The 12,341-nt window shown below is 37.9% G+C and overlaps 1 protein-coding gene across 1 annotated transcript in view; it reads left to right on the top strand.

Annotated features, from left to right (window-relative positions):
• The window catches only part of ADAMTS16 (ADAM metallopeptidase with thrombospondin type 1 motif 16), a 157,190-nt gene that overhangs the window by 42,138 nt on the left and 102,711 nt on the right, over positions 1-12,341 (top strand). The window lies entirely within an intron of this gene.

The following is a 12,341-nucleotide window of genomic DNA, read 5'->3' as shown; positions in this document are numbered from 1 at the left end:
TTTCTCAGCCTTACAATTCCACACAACCGAGAAGAAAGAAGCTTGGTAGATGCCACGCGCCTGGGGCTGGCAGCGTCCTCTGGGCATCTCTGTTCCTTAGCAAAAAGTCTGACTGTTAAATGGCCTTGAAGTCTGCGCTGTGCTGTTTGCTTGGCTGTTGTTTCCCAGGGCACATCTCCGAATGACTTCATCCCACTTTGCACCTAGGAAGCACCGAGGTGTGGAGGGGATGGCCGTAAAATCCCAGCAGGCCTGCGCCCACGTCCCGGTTGGGGGCCCTTATCCTGGAGCCTTCATTTTACTTCCCTAATGCTTTACTGAGGTGCAGTTTACATAACAGAAACTCACCATGTAAGTGCACAGTTCAGCGCTCGTGTGCGGCCATCTTCACTGCCCAGTTTCATCCACTCCCATCAACCTCCCAACGGCAGTCTCTGCTCCCTGCTCCAGCCCCCAAACCACTGTTCTGCTCCCTGCCTCTGTAGTTTTGTCTTTTTTTTTTTTTTTTTTTTGACATTCAGTAGAAACAAAATCAGACAATACAGGGTCTTTTGCTCTGGCTTATTTCACTTGTGATGATACTTATGAATTCAGCCAAGTTCATTAGTACTTCATGACCTTCTTTGCTGGGTCATATTCCATTGTAAGGGTGTCCCACGTTTTGTTTATTCATTCACCAGTTGATGGACATTTAGATTGTTTCTTTTTCTACACTAATGTTGCTGCTAATCTCTACCTTGCAAATCTGTTTGCCGGATTATTGATAATAGTAGAGTATCCAGCCCTTGGGACATAGAAGGTGGTCAATAAATGAATGCCATTGATACTAATATGATTAACAGGACTGTGATGCGACATTCCTGGAACCTTCAGCTTTAAGAGCACTAGATAGCAACACCAGAGACTAGATATCAACACCAAAACTAGTAGGGAAGAGAAATATCTCCAGTGGCATAACTAAATAGAGAAAACAGCTGATTCATGAGCTAAGTGTCAACTTGATGAGCTCATAACAGAAATGGCCTCAAGCCGGCAGCCTGCCACTGCCAGAGGGGAGGTGTCATGGGATTGCACACGGGGATGGATCGAGTGTGTGCGGAAAAACATGATAATTTCAGCACTGGCGTGTAGATCCAGGTGACAACACCCTGGGGTCCCATGTCCTCTAATGAGAAACACATGTGCCTGCCCACCTCATGACTGTGGCCTGCTTCTCGACTTCTCTGCCGTGAGGACCTGCCAATGGCTGTCCCACTCTGCTGTGATTTTCTCTGCCATGACAAACTTGTAGTGGCTGTCCACTCTGTTGTGACTCCCTGCTGCCCTCGGACTTTGGTCTTCTCTACCTGCACAGAGTCTTGTACACACGTGATCTCCTTTTTCTGCAGCTTTCTGTAGGCTGCCCTCATTTTTACAAATAAGAACTGTGATTTTGATTGCCATTGTTGAAAAATATATATTGCCACCTTTGAAATGTGTATATGTAATGTAATCTGCATGGTTACCTGGGAAACAGCTGTAGATGTATCCTCTGCCTGCAAATATAGGAACTAGGTCTCGGGATGAACACACACACAGGAGCTCACCCTCTGAAGAGAGGCAGAGTCAGGACTTGAACCAAATCTTTTCTTTTGTCTCTGGGGCCAGTTGACATCATACCACCACAGCATGTGCCACTGGCCAAGCTAACATCTGATCCACCACTAAGAGCAACACAATAGCAAGCAAGTCCCTGCACCTCACAGTGTCACTGCAAACTGAGTAATGAGAAAGACTCAGGCCACTGGAGGTCAGGTGGCAGTGTGTACCAGGAAGCAGAATGAGTGGGTGTTGAGGCTTGGGGGTGTTGTGTTCCCGGAACTGGAGTGGTGCTGGCACTGCGGAAGTGTCCTGAGCCGCAGGTGGTGTGGCAGGAACTCGCCAGAGGGAAGCCTGGCCACATAGGTGATGGGTGTGCTCTCAAGTCAAGGGACATATCTGCAAGGTTAAGTAGAGAGTGATCAAGTTTATGCTTTTATCCCTCTTTTCTTCAAAAATGTAAAGAAAAAATGGGAAGGAGGGCAGGAGTAGAATCAGCAGATGGTAAGTGTAACTCTGGGGGAGATGGTGGAGGTGGTCTGTCTGGAGAAGCCAGAGACTTTGTCCAGTTTGAACAAGGCCTTGCTGGATTGTTGCTGTTGTTTTTGTTGTTGGTTGGTTAATCTATCACATTTTCAAAGAGCACAAGATTAGCTGCTGCCAGGTTAGGCCATAGGGCCGTTGCGGTGGCTTTCCCTCTGCTTGGCCAGGGCCTCCCTCAGGTGTCCTCACAACCAGCTCCTCATCTCATTTAAGGCTTTGCTGATGCCACCTTCTCAACGAGGCTACCTGGCTATCCTATCTAAAATTGAAACCCCCTTTCCTGCACTCCAGGTATCCTTTGTCTTCCTGGGTTGTTTCTTACTTTTATTTTTTTAATTATAGTTTACATTCAATATTATTTTGTATTGGTTTCAGGTATACAGCATAGTGGTTTAGACAATCATATACTATACAAAGTGATCCCCCAAGAACCCACCTGACTCCATGCATAGTTATTACAGTAGTATTGACTATATAGTCATGAGAATGTAAATACAGCACAGAGAATATAGTCTTTTTAAAAAAATAGACTTTACTTTTTAGAGCAGCTTTAGCAAAACAGAAAAATTACACAGAAGGTACAGAGATTTCCCATTTACACCCTGCCCCCCACCCCCAGACATCCTACATTGTCAACATCCCCCGCCAGAGAGGAACATTTGTTACAACTGATGAACCTGCATTGACACATCATAGTTACCCAGAGTCCATAGATTGCATTAGGGCTCACTTTGGGTGCTGTGCATTGTACGGGTTTAGACAAATATATAATGACATGTATTCACCTTTATAATATCGCATATAACCTGAAAAATCCTCAGTACTCTGTCCAGTCATCCCTCCCTCTACACTAACCCCTGGTAGTCTCCATAGTTTTGCCTTTTTCAGAATGTCATATGGTGAAATCATAGGGGAAGTAACATTTTCAGATTGGTTTCTTTCACTTAGCAGTGTTCATTTAAGATTTCTCTATGTTCCCTGGCCAGTTTGGCTCAGAGGTTAGAGCATCGGCCTGTGGTCCAGAGAGACCTGGGTTTGGTTCCTGCTAAGGGCACGTACCTCAGTTGCGGTTTGTCCCCAGCCCTGGTTGGATTGTGTGGGTGGCAACAACTCAATGTGTCTCTTTCACGTTGATGTTTCTCTCTCTCTCTCCCTCTCCCACTCTGTCTGAACAAAATACCAAAAAATGTCCTTAGGTGAGGATAAAAAAAAAAAAAAAGATTCCTCCATGTCTTTTTATGGTTTGGTAACTCTTTTTTTCACTGCAGAGTAATATTTCATTGTCTGGATATACCATTGTTTACTTATCTGTTCACTAACTGAAGGGCATGTAGGTTGCTTCCAAGTTTTGGCAATTATAAAGCTGCTATAAATATCTATGTGCAGGTTTTTGCATGTATATCAATTTTCTAAACTAATTTGCAGAATACTAAGCAGTGTGATTGCTGGATCTAATGGCAAGAGTATATTTAGTTTTGTAAGAAAGAGCCAAACTGTCTTTCGAAGTGGTTATACCGCTTTGGAGTCTCACCAACAATGAATGAAAGTTCTGTAACTCCACATCCTCACCAGCATTTGATGTTGTCAGTTTGGTTATTCTAATAGGAGCATAGTGGGATCTCATTGTTTTAATTTACATTTCTTTGATGACATATGATGTGGACCATCTTTTCATGTGCTTATCTACCATCTGTATATCATTTTGGTGAGGTGTCTACTAAGGTCTTTGGACCATTTTTTTAATTGAGTTGTTTGTTTTCCTATTGTTGGGTTTTAAGAGTCCTTTATATACTTGAAATAATTCCTTTATCTACTATGTCTTTGGCAAATATTTTCTCCCAGCCCGTGTTTTTGCTTTTTATTCTCTTAAGAGTGTCTGTTGCAGAGCAGAAATTTTAATTTTTAATGAAGTCCAGGTTATCAATTTTCTCTCATGGATTGTGCCTTTGATATTGTATCTAAAAGATCAAGAAAATATAATACACAGGGAAAATAGAGAATAATAATGCTAGACTTTTTGTGCTGATCACATTGTAAGGTATTTAATGTGAAATCACTGTACACCTGAAACTAATATAATATTGCATGTCAATGATACTTTAATAATTTTTAAAAAGTAAAAAGTCATTGCCAAGCCCAAGGCCATCTAGATTTCCTCCTATGTTATCTTCTAGGAGTTTTGTAGTTTTGCATTTTACAATTAGGTCTGTGATCCATTCTGAGTTAATTATTGTGAAGAATGTAAAGTGTGTGTCTAGATTAATTTCTTGGCATGTGGGCGCCCAGTTGTTCCAGCACCATTTATTGGAAAGACTCTCTTTGCTCCATTGCGTGACCTTTACTACTTGTCAAATGTCAGTTGATTATATTTGTGTGGATCTATTTCTGGGCTTGCTATTCTTTTCTGCTGAGCTATTAGTTCATTATTCAGTACCACAGTGTCTTGATTACTGTAACTTAAAAAAATGTTTTTTGTCATTCTGATATGGGTGAAGTGAAATCACATTGTAATTTTAATTTGTACTTCCCTAATTGCTAATGATGTTGAATGTCTTTTTATGTGCTTATTTGTCACTTATATATACTCTGGTGAAATGTGTCTTTATATTTTTAATTGATTTAGTTTAGCTTTGTTTTTTTACTATTGAGTTTGAGAATTCTTTACTTATTACAGATACTAGTTGTTGGTAAGATGTGTGGTTTACAAATATTTTCTCCCCTACTTGTCTTATAGTAAGAAGTGAAGTTGTATAGTATCAGTCCTAAGATTTTGTTCTCTTTCAATATTGAGTGGGCTGTTCCGGGTCATTTGCATCTTCATACAAAATTTAGAATTGATTTGTTTATATCCACAAAATAATTGGCTGGAATTTTGATTGTGATTATGTAGAATCTGTAGATAAAGTTGGGAAGAACTACCTATTAAGAGCCAGGCCTAGAACAGTGCCTGGCTCTTAATAGGCAGTTGATGAATATTGAATTAATGAATGAGTAAATGAATAAACAAAAATACTACACAGTGCTTGAATGAGAATGACTATGAATTTATTTTGTTATAGAATTAAATTAATGTCTAAATGTTATACAACTTTGTAAAGGAATCTATTATAATTCATGGTATTGTGGTTATATGAAGTAACAGCAATATATTCAGTGCCTTGACTAGATTACTGCTTACTTATTTCTCTTTGTGTCTTGGAAATGGACAGATACAGCATCTGAGAATTTAAATTTCTGTTGTTCTTAGTTCAGATAATTTTGTGTCAATAAAAATCAGTCTTAATAAGCAATCAATCTAGAATAACATATTTTGAATATTCAGTGGAGCAATTTTATAAATATGCTAGTGGATATGATTATATGATTGTCCTTAACTGAGTAGTATGTACTAATTTTTACAGAAAAGTATTATACTAATATCTCATTTCTCTAGCTAGCTAGTCTTAAGAAGTTAAGCTCTCAAAGATTGTTTTTTAATTTATTATTTTTTTATTATTGAAAGTATTACAGATGTCCCTCTTTTTTCCCCATTGACCCCTTCCTCCCCACTCCCACCCCCCTCCTGCTTTTTCCAAACTAATGTCTGTGTCTATTACTTGTGCATATATGCATATAAGTTCTTTGGTTTCTCTCTTCCCAGAGTTTACTCCTCATCCCTCACCCCTCATCCCTCTGAGGTTTGTCAGTCTGTTCCCTACTTCCATGACTCTGGATCTATTTTGATTGAAAGCTTATTTTGTTCATGATATTTTATAAATAAGTGAGATCAGGTGGTGCTTATCTTTCTCTGACTGGCTTATGTCTCTCAGCATAATACTCTCCAGGTCCCTCCATGTCATCTCAAAGGGTAAGAGATCTTTCTTTCTTACAGCTGCATAGTATTCCATTGTGTAAATATACCACAGTTTTTTTATCCACTCATCTACTGATGGATGCTTGGGTTGTTTCCAGATCTTAGCTATTGTAAATAGTGCTGCTATGAACATAGGGGTGCATATATTCTTTCTGACTGTTGTTTCAGGCTTCTTAAGATATATTCCTAGAAGTGGAATCACTGGATCAAATGGAAGTTCCATTTTTAATTTTTTGAGGAAGCACCATATTGTTTTCCATAATGACTGCACCAGTCTGCATTCCTACCGGCAGTGTGCTGGAGTACCCTTGTTTCCATACCCTCTCCAGAACTTCTTGTTTGAGGATTAGTTGATGGCAGGCATTCTGGCTGGTGTGAGGTGATACCTCATAATCGTTTTAATTTGCATCTCTCTGATGATTAGAGATGTTGAGCATTTGTTTAATTACCAGTTGTTCTAGGGAGGTGCTCTCCAATAAAACATTGTGCCATGATAGAAATATCTGTGCTGTCCAGTATGGTAGCCACTATTCACATGTGGCTATTGAGCAACTAAAAGGCTAAAATTTTAAGTTTAATTTATTTTATTTAAACTTGATTTGAAGACTGATGTCTTCACCCAGGCATGCTACTTATCTTTATCTATTACATAATTGGAGGATTGAATTTTTAATTTCTTAAGTTTTCATTAAAATTTAGTGGCTGCCATATTGCACAGTATGTATCTAAAAGGTTTCCTCTCACAGAGACTTAATTTCTTATAATAGATTGGCCTGAAAAATATCATAAAATTGAAAAGCACAAAAAATAGAACAACAAATTTACTAATGCAAAATTGAAATGTATAGTACAATGAAATTTACTCTCAAGAGAGGTTTGGCTTCCCATTATAAATATCTTCCATGCCTCTTTATATCATCTGTGTCCTTGACATTTTTCATATTCATTGCATTTTCAAGATCTGTGCTCATTTTGGTCTGAAAACCAGGTCTTGGATTTACTAGACTTCTCTGCTTTAATAATCACATCATTTTATTATTTACTGATTCATTTATTCTAAATTTCTAAGTTTCTAAGTGGGTATTAATTACATTTTTTTAACTTTTGAATTAATGCTTAGTTTGTTTATTTTGTTAATTTTTACTAAGGAAAGCATTCAAGACTTCAACTTTTTCTAAGCGCAGCATGAGTGCATCTCGCCATTTTTTAAAGAACCAGTTTGGGGCTTTGTTGATTTTTCTTTTTATAATTTCCTGTGTGCGGTTCCATTGATTTCTGCTCTAATTCTTATTATTCCCTTCCTTCTGCTTGCTTTGCATTTAATTTGATCATTTTATAGTTTAATAAGTTTGAAATCTAAATTATTAATTTTAGATTGCTCTTCTTTTCTAATATATACATTCAGTACTATCAGTTCCCTTCTTAGCACTGCTTTCATTGCATTTCACAATTTTTTTATTTTTATATTTCTTCTTTGACTAAGTGTCATTTAGAAGTGTGCTGTTTAATCTCCATATATTTGAAGATTTTCCAGTTATTTTTTTTAGTCTAATTTCACTGTCATCTGAGAACAAATTATTGTATGATTTCTATTCTTTTAGATGTGTTAATATGTTTTTCAATAAAGCCCAGAAGGTGATATATCTTGGCAAATGTTTAATGTGAACTAGAGAAAAATGTCTATTCTGCTGTTGATGAATAAAGTAGTCTGTAGATGTCAATTATATCCAGTTGATAAATGGTGTTGTTAGGTTCAAATGTCCTTACTAATTTTCTGAGTGGTGGATCTGTTCATTTCTGAGACAATCTCCAACTACAATAGTGGATTCATCTATTTCTCCTTGTAGTTCTATCAGTTTTGTGACACTAGTTTGATGCTCTGTTGGTAGGTGCACAAGTGTTAACATTCTTATGTCTTCTTAGAGAGTTGACCCCTTTATCATTATGTACTGTCTTTTTTTATCCCTGATAACTCTACTTTGGAGACTGCTCTGTCTGAAATTGAAATAGCTACTCTCACTTTCCTTAGATTAATATTAGCCTGCTATATGTTTCCATCAATTTACTTTTCATCTAGTTGTGTCTTTATATTTAAAGTAGGTTTCTTATAGACAAAATATTTTTGGATCTTGTGTTTTGATCTACTCTGAAAATTTCTGTCTCTTAATTGTTTCATGTAGATCACTGACATTCAAAGAGAGCACCAACATAATTGGATTAATTCGTCTCATATTTGTTGTGTTTTTGCATGTGTTTCTCTTGCTCTTTATACCTGTTTTTGTCTTTCTCCCTTTTTTCTACCTTTTGTGCTTTTAATTGAAAAGTTTATAGGATTCTATTTTCTGTCCCTTTTTAGTATATCAGTTATACTTTTTAAAAAACATATCTTAGAGGTTATCCTAGAGTTTGCAATACACATTTACAATGAATTCCAATATACTCTCAACTAATACCGTCATTGATGTTATTCAGGGGTGCATGGCCCTTGGAGAACAACAATGAAGGTGATAGGGAAGCAACACGGGGTGCTGGCAAAGGCATACGTATTGGAGTCATTCAGATGGAATTTTAATCTTGGCTGCTCCACTTAGCTAGCTCTACAAAATTGGGCACATTTCTGCATGTAATATTATATTTTAGTGGGAATATTAATCCTTACGTTATGTGTTTATTATTAGGATAAGAGTAAAAGAGAGAGAAAATCACCAAGCACATTACCTACCACATAGATAGTGCTCAAAACAAAGTAACTAATATTTCTATTTATATTTATATACATAATAACATTTATAATAAATATTCTATGAATTGATAAATCACCTGAGAACAAATAGCTTCTTTTTCCTCATATTTTTCTTTCCCTTTTTTTTCTATACATCCTGTATTCTCAATAAATTATAAAATGTGAATAAAAAGAGTAACTTAGATGGTAGATCTATGTATTTTATATTTAAAAAATCATGTTTGGAGAAAATGGAATCTTCGTGTAGGTGAGTTGCTTTTCTAAAGCTGAGCCCCAGTTGAGACCTGTGCACTGATCGCTGGAGATACTAGATCCCTGGAAGTGTCCCACCTGGGACAATGACTCACCTGGCTGCTAAGCTTATACTACGATCAAGATCCATTAGTATGAGCTTCTTCTGAGATACTGTCCATGAGAGGAAAGGGCTGTGTTATGCATGCCCAGTTTTGAGTTCAAACTCGCAGATAAGGCATTTCTTCCCTGGAGATTAACCGGTGAGGGGCAAGGCGTGCAGTGCTCCTGGATCCCAACATGCTAAATAAATGATAAAGTAGGGGAGAAGTGTTTCCCCCAACAGAGGGGTCACCTTTCACTCTAGGTTCATTGTTCAACCAGGCGTGCTACTGGGAGTCACAAATAATCGTATTTATCTCAGCTCTAATCATAATTTATGTCAGTAGTAAGATTAAATCATAGTGTAAGGCAAGAAATACTGATAATTTAATGTTCAAGTGAATTAAATTAATATGACAAAAATATGAGAGCTCTTCAGATTTTAAGGACAAGTGCTGAAAGATGAACACTCACTGTATTGCACTGTTGAAGCATCAGTTGTAAGGTTTTAAGACCAAAAAAAAAAAAAATCACTGTTTCAAACAGCAGATGAGAAACCTAAAGATTCCAGAATGGTCTTGAATAAAGTCACTGTCAACAATGATTTGGAATAGCCAGGGATAATTCTAGTGCAATGATTAATTGTACTCTAAAATCACACCTCTGCTTCCTCCTGCCATAAAAATTATTCAAAGCCTGATTGGCTAAAGGCTCAGGTGTGCTCAGCTATATGACCATCCATTCTATGATGGGGTGTGTGTGTGTGTGTGTGTGTGTGTGTGTGTGTGTGTGTTTGGGAGTGTAGATACTGACACTTCACCAATTCCCACTTGGTGTCTGTCCTCTGCTAGTGATTACACTCACCGAATTTGGCCAGGTCACAAGGTCCAGGTAGAATTCAATAAAGTGAATGACTTTGTTTGAGTCATGAAAATGGGGAAAGGCACAGAAAAAGTTTCCCCCTTAGAAGACACACCCTGCTATGCCAACTCTCCAGTCAACCTCCAGCTGATGTTCCCTTCTGCAGTCCTGCTTCTATTGCCTCCAGCCCCACCTCTCTTTTCCTTTCTTCTTCTTCCCAGGTGCTCGGGTCCTGATAACCCTGTGGTAGAAACGGGCATTTGTGAGAGACCTGGGCTCACTTCAGTCCTCTTTGGTGGATTATGATAACCTGAATACAATTTATAGCATTTGATTTTAATCAGAAACCTCATACAGGTGTCAAAATGTTAGTCTTTTGAAACTGTAGATGAGCCATAGGAACATGACCAATGATCAAGTTTAGAGATGAGCAAATGACTGAATTTTGAAGACTGGGCTGATTTTGGTTTACGATGATTGGTGATTCCTGTGACCAGCTCTCCAGCTCCATTGTCCTTGAAGGCAAGTGGGTTAAGGAAGCCCAGTGCCCAAGCCAGGTACAGTAGGGATAGGAATAGTAGGAATCAGATGCAAAATCTCCTGGGGAAAGAGAACCTTTTGGTCATTTAACCTCTTAGAAGATTTTGGCTGAATTTTGATATTCGAAGCATTGCAAATAATCATACAACAAGACTTTCTATAGTCTTAGGCACTTGGCAAGTGACGGACTCACCTTGGACCAGATTCATATTTGACCCCGAGGTTATAAGGAAATAAAAGGCAGAGTTTGGCTTCTATAAATGTTAAAATTGTCTTGTGTTTCTGAGACATCACTAAGAAGACTAGAACAAGTAGAATATTCTCAAAACAAATAACCCTTGGAGAAGGAATAAAGGAGAGTAATCATGAAGTTAGGGAATTCAAATGCATGTTTCTCTTAATGAGCTTAATCATGTTTTCACTGCGTTTATTGACAGCTCACTGTCTTGAAAAGAGCTCATGGTGTCATCTGAGACAATCTTGGATCCAGTTCAGTGAGGAACTCTTACCCTTCAGGAGAAACAGGCTCAGCGGTTGGGCATTTATGCATTTCTTTCTAATTCCCATTTTATTTTTTGATTCATTCAACTTTTATAGATGGTGTTATAAATAGGTACAGATGAATAGAAATCTACCAGCTTTTAATTGTAGATAACAACACAGAGGATACAGTAAACATCTACTTTGAAGCTTTCTTTACTTACATTGCTCAAAAGCAGCATTCCCTTAGCACTAACATGACACACATTTTTTTCTTCCTCATAAATGCAACATGAGTGTTTGGTAGGCTTCCCAGTGTAAAATGATTTACAGAATTGGCCATGAGAGATGTGGGCCCCGGGAGAGCTCCTTTGCAAAGCCTGGAGAACATTGGCCTTTTCTGAAGCCTGGTTAATAATCCACCCAGCTGACATCTCTGTGGTTACTGTGGGCAGGCATACACTAGACATTTTATGAGTTTCCAAATAAATATTTTTGATTCAGCAAAGAAAAACTTTGATAAGGAGAAAAAATTAATCTTCCATGATTTGCCTAATCGTTTAAATAAACCTGCCAACTAATAATGCAGCAAGGTAATGAAGTAAATTTTTTGTAATTTTTATTATCTACTGATTATCAAGGACTATCTAAATATGTGTTTTTGGATATTATGGTCTATATATTTAATGAAATTGAAGATGGTTTAGACAGACTAAATTAAAAATGAAACAAGTACAGTCTTGACTACTTTGTTAATGGAAATACAAAAGTCCACCAGCTGTGACAGGTCACTCTTGCCTGAGGATCTGGTCCTCTCAGCCTGGACCACCCAGACTGTGGTCTTGAACCAGGGATAGCAGGGGAAGGTTTTGAATCTGGAGCAGCTGTCATAGAACACAAGTGTTTTATGGTAAGAAAGCCAGAAAGAGTGTAAAAAGTAATGGATCAGGCCAGAAGCAAAGATGTGTTTGGGATGACTGTGGTCATGGGATTCACCAACACCCGGGCTTCAGAGAGCTCTCATACTATACAGTGAAAAGTATGCCCAAGTTTCCTGAATAGTCAGAGTATGGTATAACATTACACTCTTTGTTTCATTAGTTCACCAAATTTTGTTTGCATGTTTACTGCATATTATGTGTTTAAAATACGTTATTATTGTCCTACAAACTTATGGCAAGTAGCTATTCTTATATCCACTGCCTAGATGACAAAACGGCACAGAGAGGCTAAGTATATCCTCCAAGGTCACACAGATAATGATGTAGAATTGGATCATAATTCTACCTGGGTGTCTGCCTCATCTGGCTGATCTCTATGAGTCCACTTGAGCTTGCATGAGATATGCCAAATAACATCTACTTTAGAGAAACTAGAGGAGCTGATGGTCTTCTTTTTTTTTTAATCCTC

Source organism: Molossus molossus, unplaced genomic scaffold (assembly GCF_014108415.1).
Source record: "Molossus molossus isolate mMolMol1 unplaced genomic scaffold, mMolMol1.p scaffold_m16_p_3, whole genome shotgun sequence".
NCBI lineage: Eukaryota > Metazoa > Chordata > Mammalia > Chiroptera > Molossidae > Molossus > Molossus molossus.
This window is presented reverse-complemented; position numbering and strand designations above follow the sequence as displayed.